We start from the raw sequence: 13,620 nt of genomic DNA on the forward strand, positions 1-13,620 counted from the left end.
AAACCTGAGACAGTGTCCTATTCAGGGTGAGGAGCCACTTGTTCACAGCCCTCGGGAGACCACAAAACACAAGGCCTTCCACATGCTCGACACATACTCTACAGCTGAGCTCCAGACAAAAAAACAATCTTTAGTTTTTTTTTAAACAACACTAGAAGTTCTAGGCTCTTCAACCCCAGTGGCTGACATCAGGACACCTGCTTCCAACAGCGTTTGCTATGGTAATTCCAGACACAGGATGCCAATAATGGGTCAATAAGAGTTGGTCTTAAACGGCACACACAGCCTAGGTGTTGAGGCCAAACAAATCTGTATATTCCAAACAAAATGCCTGTATATTCCTCCAAAAAGACTGACCCTATTAAAACTGACATGCTGCCCCACTTGGGCTCGACACCACACAGCAGAGGGGCAGCGGTTGGGAGAAGCTGCAGGGACTCTAGAGAAAACCATTTGTGGTCTGACAGACTTTCCACGAAAACTGTCCCAATAGCCATCCATGCCTTGCGTCTCACAGTTCCCACAGCCCTGGCCACCCATCGGCCTACCCTCCTCCCCAGGTGCTCCTTTGGAGAAGCAGATATCCTGAGGGCTATGCTACGCACCACACCCCACTCGGGGGTCCCTTCTTTGGCTCAATTTCTTTCTGTGATAATGCAGATTTCTCCTCATACCAGGAACTACCTCAGAAAATATGTTGCCATGGGAGTTGCAGGAAGTTGCCTCATATTGACAGGAGAACAGTTAATTGGCCTGTCAGACCGCACACCCTCACAGAGGTCACCTCTGACAGCTGGCCTTCCGAGACTAAGTAAACACACGAGTTGTGTGCTCAAGCAGTCAGCAATCCTCCTGACAGGACGAGATGCTAAGAAAACCTGCTGGAAAGGTAGGAGACGGCTTGTTAACTGTGTGTCAGGCCTGCCCGCCTGATGCCTTTTCAGCCCAGTCTGATTCCTTTTCGGCTTCTGACACATGCTAATTGGCACGGTTCTGTGAGCAGACGCTGAGAGGAGATAGAGCCAGCTTCCTGCCTCTCCTGTACTCAGCATGACACTCAGATTGGTACTTTAGATGTATTTAGACAGCTTATTCCTCCGAGAACACGGCAAGACTCATCATGTGCTCTTTTGAGGGGCAAGGGGGAAGATGTTGTAAACTATGGGGCACCGGTGGAAAACGAGTCAAGTGGAAGTCAACTGTGTTGTAAACAGTGTGTGCTTATGTTGCCTGGCCACCCCTCAGGTTCACATCAGTGGGCAGTCAGATAGCTCCTCCTGGAAGTTCCCGTAGTCACTTGTTTACTAACAAATATTTATAATTTGCTGACCTAGACTCTGTTCTTGGCTCGGGGAACACAATAATAAACAAAACAGATAAACAACCTCACTCTTGTAGAACTTACATGGTGTGGTAACCATAAAAATGGCCCCAGAGATCCAGGGAGTGGCGCTATTATATGTGGCCTTGTTGGAGTGGGTGTGGCTTTGTTTAGAGGAGGTGTGGCCTTGTGGGAGTAGGTGTGGTTTTGTTTAGAGGAGGTGTGGCCTTGTTGGAGTGGGTGTGGTTTTGCTTAGAGGAGGTGTGGCCTTGTGGGAGTGGGTGTGGTTTTGTTTAGAGGAGATGTGTCACTAGGCAGTAAGGCTTTAAGGATTCAGAAGCTCAAACCTGACCAGTGTATCATCATCTTATCTTGCTGTCTCTGTCTGACAATCAAGATGTAGAACTCTCAGCTCTTTCTCTAGTACCATGTCCGCCTGTGTGCCACCATGCTTCCGACCATGACAATAATGGACTAAACCTCTGAACTGTAAGCCAGCCCCAACTGACCATTTTCCTTTATAAGAGTTGCATGGTCATGGTTGAAGTGGAAACTTCTAGCTTCTTTGCAAAGCTCGTTATGACAAATGTTGTTTTGCTGGGGCACGCAGATAAAAGGATGTTTTGCTGTAGCAGACATGCGAAAGGATGCGTGATGGGGTATAAATATGACCCTACAGACAGCGGGAGACGGAGCATTGGTTTCTTTTGCTCCACCTCACTATTCCTTGCTAACGACGGGCATGTACTGGTTCGCCTTCCTGTGTGAGTGAGCTAGTATTGTGCTAAACTTATGGTGATAGCAGAAAGAACTGCTGTGAGGTTCCTGCAGCAATCGCTCAGGCCGGTTGACGAGCCTTGTGGTTTCTTCAGGATTGAACTACAGCTGCTGGTTTGTGCCTGCAGAAGGGACTGGACCGAAGCTGCTGGTTCGCATTTGGTGTTTGCTACGGGACTGAACTGCTGACAAAGAAGACTGAGCTCACCCACCAAGGAAATATTGCTAAGACGACCCCATATCCTACGGACTCTTCTCTTCCACTATCTCTGGTAGCTGGTGGGCAAGAGGAGAGATTGAATGTCTATTAAAATAGGCTGCAAAAGATTGATGCCTACACTTGGTTGTCTCTTCAGCGCAATAAAAGCCCAACTAAGACACATGGTAGGTAACGTGTGGCACATGTGTTTCTGATTGTAGTTACGTAGCAGAGAAAGATCAAACTGTAGCAGGGACAAGGGGGGGGTCACCTCTGTGTAAACACCGTGAGCCTCGCAGCTGCAAAAGCATCTGCTACAGGAGGACCTAATTGAGGACTGCCTAAGAGACCAAGGATTGCTGGCGCAGACAATGCCAACCAATCGGGAACTGATGTTTAGAAGAGACGCTTTCTTGGGACCAATAGGGTGCCAGCGGAGGATATAAAAGGAGCTTGCAGCAGCTGCATTGTTTCTTGCCTGCTCCCGGAGTTGACTCCTTACCACCTCACCTCCAACCCCCAAGGGCAGACAGGGTCAGGCAGCAATCAAAGCAGGACATAGTGAGTCTGACTAGAAGACTTCCTGTGAGAAGAAAAGGAGGCTAACCTCCCTAGGAAAGTGTTTAGGAAGAGGAGAGAGAAGCAAAAAGGTCCTGAATAAGGAGATCGCCATTTGGAGCACACAGAGACGGTAGGTGACTTCAGACTAAGTCTGGTCCTCAGAAAGCTGGTGGGGCTGGGGAGTGAGGGCCAGCAGGCCGTGGGATGGACTTGAGGTTGGCTGCACTTTACAAATTTACCGCAAGGTTTTCACTCAAGTGAGTCTCTCGTGTGGATCCCAGCCCTGGAATGCTTCTGGAATCTTGCTGTACATGTTTCCAGTGTGGTGCAGGCAAGGAAGAGACAGGGAATCACAGGGCTCTAAGCTGAGGATGAAGTGAACTCCCCTCCACTTCAGGTGAGCCCTGTGGTGTGCCTGGTGCTAAGGACTGACCCTGGGGCAAACATGGAAGCGGTGAAGCAAGTCGAGGTTGGATGCCTGAGTGAAGGATGAGATGGGGTAGCGAAGAGTGGTCAGATACCAAGTGTGATTTGCAGATGGAGCCTAGGGAATGTTCCCGCAGGTCCCTTGAAAGGGCAAGGGACTCATCCAAGATGGTTTGGGGCCTGAGCCATGGGAAGGGTGGAGTTGCCATTTGACTGAGATGAGGAAGAGTTGGGCACAGCCTATCTCTGACTCCTTCTGTCAAATCTTTCTCTGATTCGTCACTTTGTCTGCCCCTCAATTAGGCATCACGTTCAAATGTGGGTGCTTCCCTCTACGAACTAACCTTACCTTCATCGTTAGAGATTAAAGATGTGTACCAAAGGTGTGTTTGCACTCCAGCCAGAATGCAGAGACCTAGAAGGTCTTTGGATGTGACCCCTGGACAGAGCAGCCATGATGCTGGATTAAAATTCCTCTACAGGAAAGGACAAGGGTAGAACTGAGAAGACATTTTCAGATCAACATAAACCCTTGCAGGGGAATGCCCCTGGGCCAGCAGTGCTCTCTAAATGCCTCTGAGGTACGGAGAAGCTAGGGGGCAAGTGTAGCTAAGTTTCCTTAAGGTGGTTTGACAGCAGCTAAGTTCTTAGTTCTTATGTTCTAAGTAGTTTCTAGAATTAGAGGAGATGAAGGTGTCAGCCAGGAAACCTAGAAATGCCTCTGCCCACAGCTCTGAGTCCTTACACCCTGTGGGAAGGGGCTTCAGTGCCTCACAGCGATCCTGCCACTATCTCCACACTCAAGAGAAGTGCAGGGTGACATTCCTACCTCCTCACTGTGTGGTGCTTAAAACCCAAAAGGCCAGAGACAAACAGCAGGGAGCCAGCCAGCCGCATTATTGCAAAATCCATGTAAAGTAATGGCCGGACTTGATTCTTTGATCCAAGACTCTGTACGGGACAGTGTATGATTTTATCTTCAAAATCCCTGCTAGATTCTTAAGCTGCATTCTGTTGAACATTTACATTAGAAAACAAAACAAAAACAAACAAAAAGAAACCCCAGTAACGTCTTGTCCTTCCAATCACTGTATATCATAGGCGACCATGATCCTTATTGCAAATTATACAAAACAATCAATGCTGTGCTTTTCCAGTCGGATGCTAGGATGACTAGGATTTACCGCACAAACAGCTCCTGACAAACTTGGCCCAGGATCAAGCAGTGTGTTTCCTCTGGGTTTGGGGGAAAAGTCAAAATTATTATAAATGGTTGCTAAGGGGAGATGCTTGCTATTTTCCCCACTGACTTGAAGTAGGTCAGACTGAAAGCTGAAGATATCCCTAAGGTTGTAATTAACCATGAATATTAAAAATCCGAGAACAAATTTAAAAACAAAACAATCGGCTTCTTTTAAACTCCCTCCTCATAGATCTTTTATGGTATTCATTTCCCCAGGCAAGGTAAGTTCTTTGGAAAAAGAAATACAACGAAGAACAGATTCTTTTGTGTGCGCAGCAGTTCTAGAAGGCAAGACTTTGAGGGAGTGTGGTTTAAGCAAAACACACACACACACACACATACACCACACCCCACACACCACACATGCACATCGTGCGGGTCAGTCTGAGAGTCTACCCTTCAAAGCCACCCTTTTCCATCCCTTTCGACCGAAGACATTCACTCTTACAAAACTGGTTTAGTGCAGTCAATATGTGGGCTAGCAATGTAAATTTAATTACAACGAGGCTTGGGTAAACATCAGCTCTGAGACACTTTTTGGTCTACAGAGTGACAGCGGAATTAAGTAGGATTACCTCATCACAATCCAGCCTCGAATGAGAAGCTAATGTTTCGCACCCTCTTTAGCCCAGCAAAACACACGGATCTATGTAAGCCACTTAGGCTTTCCCGAAGAGCCAGGAGGCAGTCCGTGGGGCTGCATCTCCAGACCAGAGGGGCAGAACTGTGAAGTGAGGAGGGTCTTTACATTGCACCCCATTCAAAGAGGCTGGAGATGGAAGGCAGACTCGGCTGGGGCTGTGGGGAGGGGCAGTCTCTGCAGGGCTGGAAAACAGCCGGACCACTGAAGGGAAGGCAGCCTCCAAACAGAAGTGCAGCAAGAGCAGAGCCCTCTTGTGGAGATGAAAGATACTGCAGGCTAATGCGCTACTGCCGTGGTTCTCAACCTCTGGGTCAATAACCTGCCTATCAGATACCATTCATAACAGTAGCGAAAGTACCGTTACGAAGTAGAAACGAAAATAATTTTATCATTGGGAGGGTCTGAAGTGAAAACTTTAAGGGTTCTTTGGAAAGTTGTGTTGGACGGTGTTTTGCTGGGGCAAACACATGAAGGAGTGTTTTCCTGAAGGGGACACAGGCGAAAGGTTAAGGCAGACTCACGAAGGAACGTTTCGCTGAAGCAGACACAGGAGAGAGGAAGTCCTGCTAAAGCAAACACGTGAAAGGACACGTGAGGGAGGTTTCTTCGCTGACAACATGCTTGCATTGGTCCACCTTACCTTGCACCTTACATGTAGCTGCACATGCTCATGGCCGCACATGGTGAGGCGAGATCATGCTGAGGCAAGGCACGTGGAGGACGCGGGATTTTAGAGGAGATAAATAGGACTCCACGGAGTGATGGAGGCAGAGCTTGGCTTGCTGGTACAGTTAACTGTGCAACGCTTGTGGGTCTCACGTATTTCCTGATCTTCGCTCTGCTGAGAGAGGCACAGCCGAGAATTTCTCCTGGTGTCCCTGCTGGTCCCTCCTGCTGACTGGAGCCACCATGGCTGAGGCCTGGCTGTCCCTGCTGGGTTGCGTCACCGTCACCGTTGCTGCTAACCCGACTCTACCAAACTGCGCTGCTGGTGTATCCCTAAGCTGCTGCTGCCACTGCTGCTAACCTATGAGCTGAACTGCCAATTTCTAGCCAAAGATCCTTTCTAAACAGGTCCCGTTACCCCCCACTCCCATCCTTTCTTTTCAACTACCTCTGGTAGGTGGTGAGCTAAAGGGAGATTAAAGCGTTTAAAAACCATCATTAAAACTAGGATTTAAAAAAATTGAAGGTCTGTATTAAAGGAACTGTATTAAAGGGCCACACCAGGAAGATTGAAAACCACCGTACTACATCTACAGCAGACGGTGGTCTGCATCCAGACCACGAGGTTCAGATCCCCATACACTTCTGAGCTTACCCTCTCAAAGAAGGTACGTTAAAATAAGGCAGGAGACAGAGTGTACAAAGCCATTACCGTGGAGCCTAACACACAGGAAATAATCATTACCGTTCCCTTTCTCGTGACTGGCAGCACACATTAAGAAAACTTCATGGGGTTGGGGATTTAGCTCAGTGGTAGAGCGCTTGCCTAGCAAGCGCAAGGCCCTGGGTTCAGTCCCCAGCTCCGAAAAAAAAAAAAAAAAGAAAAAAAAAAGAAAAAAAAAAAAAAGAAAACTTCATTCTGCTGTGGGTGGTGGTGAGACTTGGGGCTGTGAGTTAGGCAACGGGCTAGCATGGCCTTCCCACGGATCGTGGATGGTAGTAAGCCACAGGCAGTACGACTTGAAACGGGACCTCTGACACTCATTTCAGGTCACTGTTACCTCTGTACGGCACCAGCAGGTAGATCCGTCCCTAATGCTGCAGACCTTCCATACAGTTCCCCGTGCTGCGGTGACCCGCCACCATAGAATTATTTCATAGCTACTTCACAACTGTAATTTTACCACTGTGGTGAATCATAAGGTAAATATCTAATCTCCGACCCCCAAATGGGGTTGTGACCCACAGGGTGAGAGCCACTGACCTAGGGGCTATTGAACTGGTGTTCAAGCCTCCCCCACATTATCCCATTGGCTGTTATAGTCACTAACTAGCAGGCAACTCTCTACCACTCTTGAATCGCTCTAGGTTTATTTGATTTTCCTCTGGGCTGCTCTGATTTTTGCCAACTTGACGTAAACCTAGACATATATCTGGGAACAGGGAAATTCAATTAGGAGTGTTTACACCAGATTGCCTCTAGGTGGCGCACCACTCCCGTACAGGGGGGTCCCGGATGGTGTAACAAAGTGCACTCAGTCTGCTACGAGGGCCGTAAGCAGCCATAGTGTCTATTTCAGTTCTTGCCTTGGTTTCTCTCAATGGACTGCGACCTGAAATACATGAGCCAAATACACTCTTTCCTACCCACGTCGGTTTTAGTCAAGTGTTTTATCACAGCAACGAAACCAAGCTAAGACACTCTGTACCACAGTGCCCTTGAGGAGGACGGCGTAGTTACCATGCAATACCTATGGTCCATAGCACTGGCGACGTTTAGGAACGTTGTCATTCCCAATGTGGAGGCCCCTTGTCCTGTCACCCTATGAAACAAAGTGCCACGGATGCTACAAAAATATCTGAAACTATATTTGGTGCTCAGCTAGAATTATTACCTAATAGACATTTTTAATAAAATAAGCTAGCACTGGTACTTTAAAAATAGTTTTTAAATTATCCCGAGAAACCCGATTTTAAAATTAGTTTGGGAAATCCCTGAAAGGATTCGAATTGCTCACATCATTTTCCTGGAAATTTGAAAGGAATTTTTCTGCTCTCCCTCAAATAAAACTTTTACTTTAGAAATCATGAATAATTTAAAATTCTCAGAATACTGAAATTGATCCCTTATTCGTGTAAATGTGTTGATATATAGTTTATAGTGACAAAGCAGAAATTGATTCTGCATCTTAAGTGGCTGTATGGAGGAGTAGAAACAGATTAATGAATGAGTCAGTAATCTGGGGAAGCCTGGGCTACCGTGGCAGTTTAAATAAAAATGATCCCTATAGGCTCCTGAATTTGAATGTTTGGTCCCCAGTTGGTTGAAGAGTTTGGGAGGGACTGGAAGGTGTAGTCTTCTTGGAAGAGGTACGTTATGGAGGTTTCAAAAGCCCAAGTTATTCTCAGTTAGTTCTCTCTCTCTCTCTCTCTCTCTCTCTCTCTCTCTCTCTCTCTCTCTCTCTCTCTGTGTGTGTGTGTGTGTGTGTGTGTACATATGTATTTGTGCCAGAGGTCGAAGCTGGGTCTTCCTGGGCTCTGAAATCATCTCTCACTAAACCGGGAACTCACCAATTGGGTAGACTGGAGGTCCAGGAAGCTCCAGGGATCCTTTTACTGCACCCCAATCTCCGATCCCTCGCGCTGGGAAACAGGTGCAAGCCATTTATGCGGGTTCTGGGAGCACAGCTCCGGTCCTCCTGCTTGTGTCACACAAGCCATCCTCCCAGGCCTCCTTCACATTCTTCAATTTTATGGAAAGTTTCCTTATGGCTCATGACTTACAGAGCCACTTATAGAATGCCTATGTGAGAATATGGAGCTGTTTGCTTGTTTGTTTAGTGGTTGTAGGACTTAAAACCAGTCATTAACCAGGTCACCTGGAAAACTTACCTTTTCTGTTGTGAACTTCTTTCCCCACTGGCTGGACTTCCTATCTGTCCCAGACTGTTGGAATGACAGCAAGCCTCTACTACTTCTCACTATATGCCTGGTATTCAGTAGGTGCTTAATACAAGAATCCACTATAAATGCCAGTTTTGTTTTTGTTTTTGTTTTTTTATTCGAAAGTGTCTATCTGACCATTTTGTTTAGCCCCGTCCTTACTATTAAAGGACTGCCTTCCCTGTAATCCACTGCAATGGCCTATGGGCAAAACAGTCTTCATTGTTCAGGATATATACAAGGGGTGTACTGGTTAGCTTGTATCAATTCCACAGACCTGAGAAGAGTTAATCTCAAAGAAGGCATTTCCTCCATCAGAGAGAGGCCTGTGGGCATGTCTGTGGGGGCATTTCCTTGATTGACAACTGATGTAGAAGGGCCCAGTCACTGTGGGCAGCCCCACTCCTACGTAGGTATCTTGGGATATAGAGGACAACAGGCCGAGCAAGTCTTGAAGATCAAGCAAGCCAGTAGGCAGCATTCCTCTATGGTTCCTGCCTCTATGGTTCTTCAGTGATGTACTGCATCAGGATGTGTAAGACAGATGAACCTGGGCTGGAGAGATGGCTCAGTGGTTAAGAGCACTGACTGCTCTTCCGCAGGTCCTGAGTTCAAATCCCAGCAACCACATGGTGGCTCACAACCATCTGTAATGAGATTTGATGCCCTCTTCTGGTGAGTCTGAAGACAGCTACAGTGTACTCATATACATAGAATAAATATTTAAAAAAAATAGGGGTTGGGGATTTAGCTCAGTGGTAGAGCGCTTGCCTAGCAAGTGCAAGGCCCTGGGTTCAGTCCCCAGCTCTGAAAAACAGAAAAGAAAAAAAATAAAATAAAGCCTTCTGTCGCCAGCTTGTTTCTGGTCACATTGTTATCAAGACAACAGAATGGAGACTAGGACCCAGAGAAAGCTTATGTATAACCCATGCCCTGCAAAGCCATTCCAGGAAATACTTGTATGAGTATTTAACGAGATTACTTATCAATGATTACCGTGATACAAACAACCCAATTACCTTATGCTTCAAACCAATAACCTTCTCCCCACATAGACCATGATGAGAAATAGAAACACAGACCCGGAGCTGTCCTTAGGGAGGAAGGAGGGGACTGGGAAAAGATCTAGTGGATTTTAAAAGGAATATTCTAGTATGTTGGAAAAACGATGGCATTTCTCTGTAAATGGAACCTACATTCAGAGTCTAGGCGTATATGTTAACCGTGCTGCATTCAGAGTCTGTGGCGTATATGTTAACTGTGCTATGAGCTGATCAGACTCTAAAGGTTCGGTGCTCACTGTTGCAGACCCAATCTGTTGTAGCTGCCTCCAGACTAAAAACATCGCAAAACTGAATGAATCGGGGTTGCCATACTAAAGTAATTTTAGATTTCATAATTCACAAAAACTCTCGAGCCCTAAGTTCCAGCCGGTGCTTTACTTAGGGGCCCACTTAAGAGTCAGCATACCAACACCTTGTTTTGTTTTATTTTTAAATTAGTCTACTTTATGGGACTAAGACGTTTCTTTTTATTAATAAATCCACTAACAAGTAACACTGTATTTTGACGGGGCCTGGACCCATGAATTCTGCTATGGTCCCACATAGCCTGTGTTTCGTCAAAGCAGGTAGAATATGAATCATATGGTAAGGAAAATTTAAATACGATTGGTAGGCTCTGTCCCAGCTTCCCAAGTCAGACTCTGGTTGGGAGAGTGGGAAGCTGTTGTTTATCCTACTTTCCCTGAGGAACTTACTGGAAGCCTGGCTGTGTGCTCCCTGCTTAGCCTCACGGTAGTCAGTTGACGGTGGAGGGTGGCAGGAATTGGCCGCAGCCAAGAGGGATGGTGGTGCTGAGGCTGGAGTCTGTTTCAACTCTTAATAGGATTCCCCAACCACGTGTCTTCTCAGGTCTTGTACTGAGAGTCTATCTGGCTGCTCCTCTTGTAGTCTACCCTCATAAATGTCACCTGTTCCTTTTCCTAATTAGTGGGGTTTTTTGGGGGGGTTATTTGGAAATATAAATTTCATTTTCCTAGGCTTAATCAAGCAAAATTAAAAATTATCGAACTGGGCGGCAGTGAGGCATAGCGCAGAAGCCACGTACGTCTACATTCTGAAATCCTTTTAGGCCATCCTTACAGGATGTTAGTCTCAAAAGTTTTTTAGACCCTGGACATCAAAGGGAAGATTATGTGGCTGCTAAGGCCATCAGCCCACAGCAGCGGTTGGTCCAGCCTGGGCTTCTGCCTCCCAGAGCCTGGCATATATAAAAGGCAGAGCCTCATAAACTGTTGCACCTGGCAGTGTGCCTTTGTCCCCAGTCCTAGAGACCGAGTCTGCACACTGGAATTGAGCTGTGACTTGAAGGCAGTCCTTCAAAAGAATGAAGGATACCTTCCCTTAGGCAGATGGAGAACTGACTGCCTGCTTCCTGTGATTGCAAACACTAGCTGCCATGCTCTGGGACTGCAGAATCAATGACACCTCCTGTGGCTGGCCCCCAAGGACTCTGCAGAGCTCTTTTGATGTGTTCAGTCAATAGAGCAGTCCTGGTTTCGAAAATGCAGGGAAGCCTAAGATGTCTTAATAAAGTACCGGATTCGCTGGTGAAAAAAAAGTTTTTTAATTGTGTGTGTGTGTATGTGTGTGCGTGTGTGCTTTCTTGTATAGTTGTGTGTGCTTGTGTATTTGGGTTCTTTTGTTTGTGTGCATGTGTGCACTTGTATAATTTTTGTGTGCACTTATGTACTTGAGTTCTTGTATTTATGTATTCATGTGTGTATAGTTATGTGTCTGTGTGCATGTGTATACTTGTGTAATTGTGTACATGTGCATGCTTATGTGTACTTATTTGTGCTTGTGTGTACTTATATGTGCTTTGTGTACTTGTGTGTGTGCCTGTATACTTTTGTGTGCACTTGTACTTGTTTGTGTACTTTGTGTACTTGTTTGTGTATATTTGTGTCTGTATGTATGTGTACTTGTGTTTGTGCTTCTGTGTTTACTTATGTGTGCTTTGTGTATTTGTGTACTTGTGTGTGTGTGCTTGTGTACTTTTGTGTGCACTTGTACTTGAGTTGTTTGTGTACTTGTATATGTATATTTGTGTCTGTATGTATGTGTACTTGTGTTTGTGCTTCTGTGTGTACTTATGTGTGCTTGTGTCAGGGTGTGCATGCATGCCTGATCGGGTGTGTAGAAATTAACTTATGTGTGCATGTATGTGTACTTATGTTTGTGCTTCTGTGTGTACTTGATGTGTGCTTGTGTGTATTTGTGTGTGTGCTTGTATACTTTCATGTGTGCACTTGTACATGAATTGTGTTTGTGTACTTCTATGTATACTTGTGTATCTGTCTGTATGTGTACTTGTGTTTGTGCTTCCGTGTGTACTTACGTGTGCTTGTGTGTGTTTGTGTACTTGTGTGTGGGCTAGGTGCATGCATGCCTCATGGGGTGTGTAGAAGTCAGAGGACAACCCTCTCATGCTGGCCTTAGCTGGCACTGTTTGAGTCTCTTCACTGTTGTGTAAGCCAGGCTTGCTGCCCTCCAGCTCCTAGAGATTCTCCTCTCTCCACCTCTCATCTGGCCACAGAGATGTTCTGGATGGCTGATGGTGGGCTGCAGTGTACTGTACTTTACCTGGGCTCTGGGGATCCCAACTCAGGCCATCAGTCTTGGCTTTTACCTATTGAGTCCCCTCGCCCCTGAAACCCTAAAATGTTTATCTCAGAATTAGAATTACTGTGAATACATACAGAAAAGTGTCACTCTGGAATCTCTATTTCAGTGAAAATGCTCTAAACCCAAGGAAAATTCACATCAGGGGTAGGGAAGGTAGTTCAGTGGGTAAAGGCATGCACTGTTTCTATAGAGGACAAGAGTTACATTTCAGGCACCTGAGTCAGGCAGCTTACAACTCCTGTAACCCTGACTCCAGGCACCTGTGGTCTGTACGCGCACACACACACACACACACACACACGCACACACACGCACACGCGCACACACACACGCACACACATGCACACGCACACACACACACGGGGGGCGGGGGAGAGAGGGAGAGGGACAGAGGGACAGAGGGACAGAGGGAGAAGATAGCCACTCCTGAGGCTGTCACTTGATTTTTCCACGACTTTCCATCTCTCCACACTGGCTTAAGAGAGCAACCCAGTTGCATAAGTCTGGGTTACTGCTCAGAGGGAAAGTTATATAAAAGTTTTTCGTGAGACAAACTTACGAAGCACACATTAATTTTGTACCTATATTTAAAATACATGAGATCGGATTCTTGCTTAAAAATTGGTATTCCTAAGCACTCCGGAGTCTACACCATGACACTCAGTCCCGGGACTTACCATCGGTTTTTTTTTTTTTTTTTTTTTTTGGGTTCCTAAGTCTGCTCAGAAACAAGAGTTTTTAAGTACTCAGGATTTTTTTGTTGTTTTATTCTGATAAAAAAAAAAAAACCCTTATTTTCTACCTAAGTCTATCCTGCCCTAACCTGGGATCTGGGCATGAGAAGCAACTGTGGTTGGACGCCATCACCACCCCACTCCCAGTATTGCCCCCAGTTGTCTGCCAAGCCAAACACTTATTTCTTAGGGATCGGCAGCTGGAAGGCCTTAGGGATCTCATCCAGGCGAGATAAGATACAATTTAGGGACCCTTTTCAACTTCATTGCCAGAGTGGTGCCAGCCCCATCGCATCCCAGAGGCAGCACAGCCATGCCCTCCCTCCCTCCCCTTCGAGGCTGCTCTGAGGAAGAGAAGATTGCCTCCCTGGTCATACCAGCTCCATACATCTTATGACACTTCAATGGCTGCAACTAC

General features: G+C 46.4%; 1 long non-coding RNA gene across 1 annotated transcript; it reads left to right on the forward strand.

Annotated features, from left to right (window-relative positions):
* The first annotated feature begins 735 nt into the window (after window positions 1–735).
* Window positions 736–2,485, forward strand: LOC134479563 (uncharacterized). The gene is made up of 2 exons (XR_010053073.1): window positions 736–889; window positions 2,194–2,485. It is a non-coding gene; the product is annotated as an uncharacterized LOC134479563 (long non-coding RNA).
* The last annotated feature ends 11,135 nt before the right edge of the window (window positions 2,486–13,620 follow it).

The sequence above is a fragment of the Rattus norvegicus genome, chromosome 7 (assembly GCF_036323735.1).
Source record: "Rattus norvegicus strain BN/NHsdMcwi chromosome 7, GRCr8, whole genome shotgun sequence".
NCBI classification, from domain to species: Eukaryota; Metazoa; Chordata; class Mammalia; order Rodentia; family Muridae; genus Rattus; species Rattus norvegicus.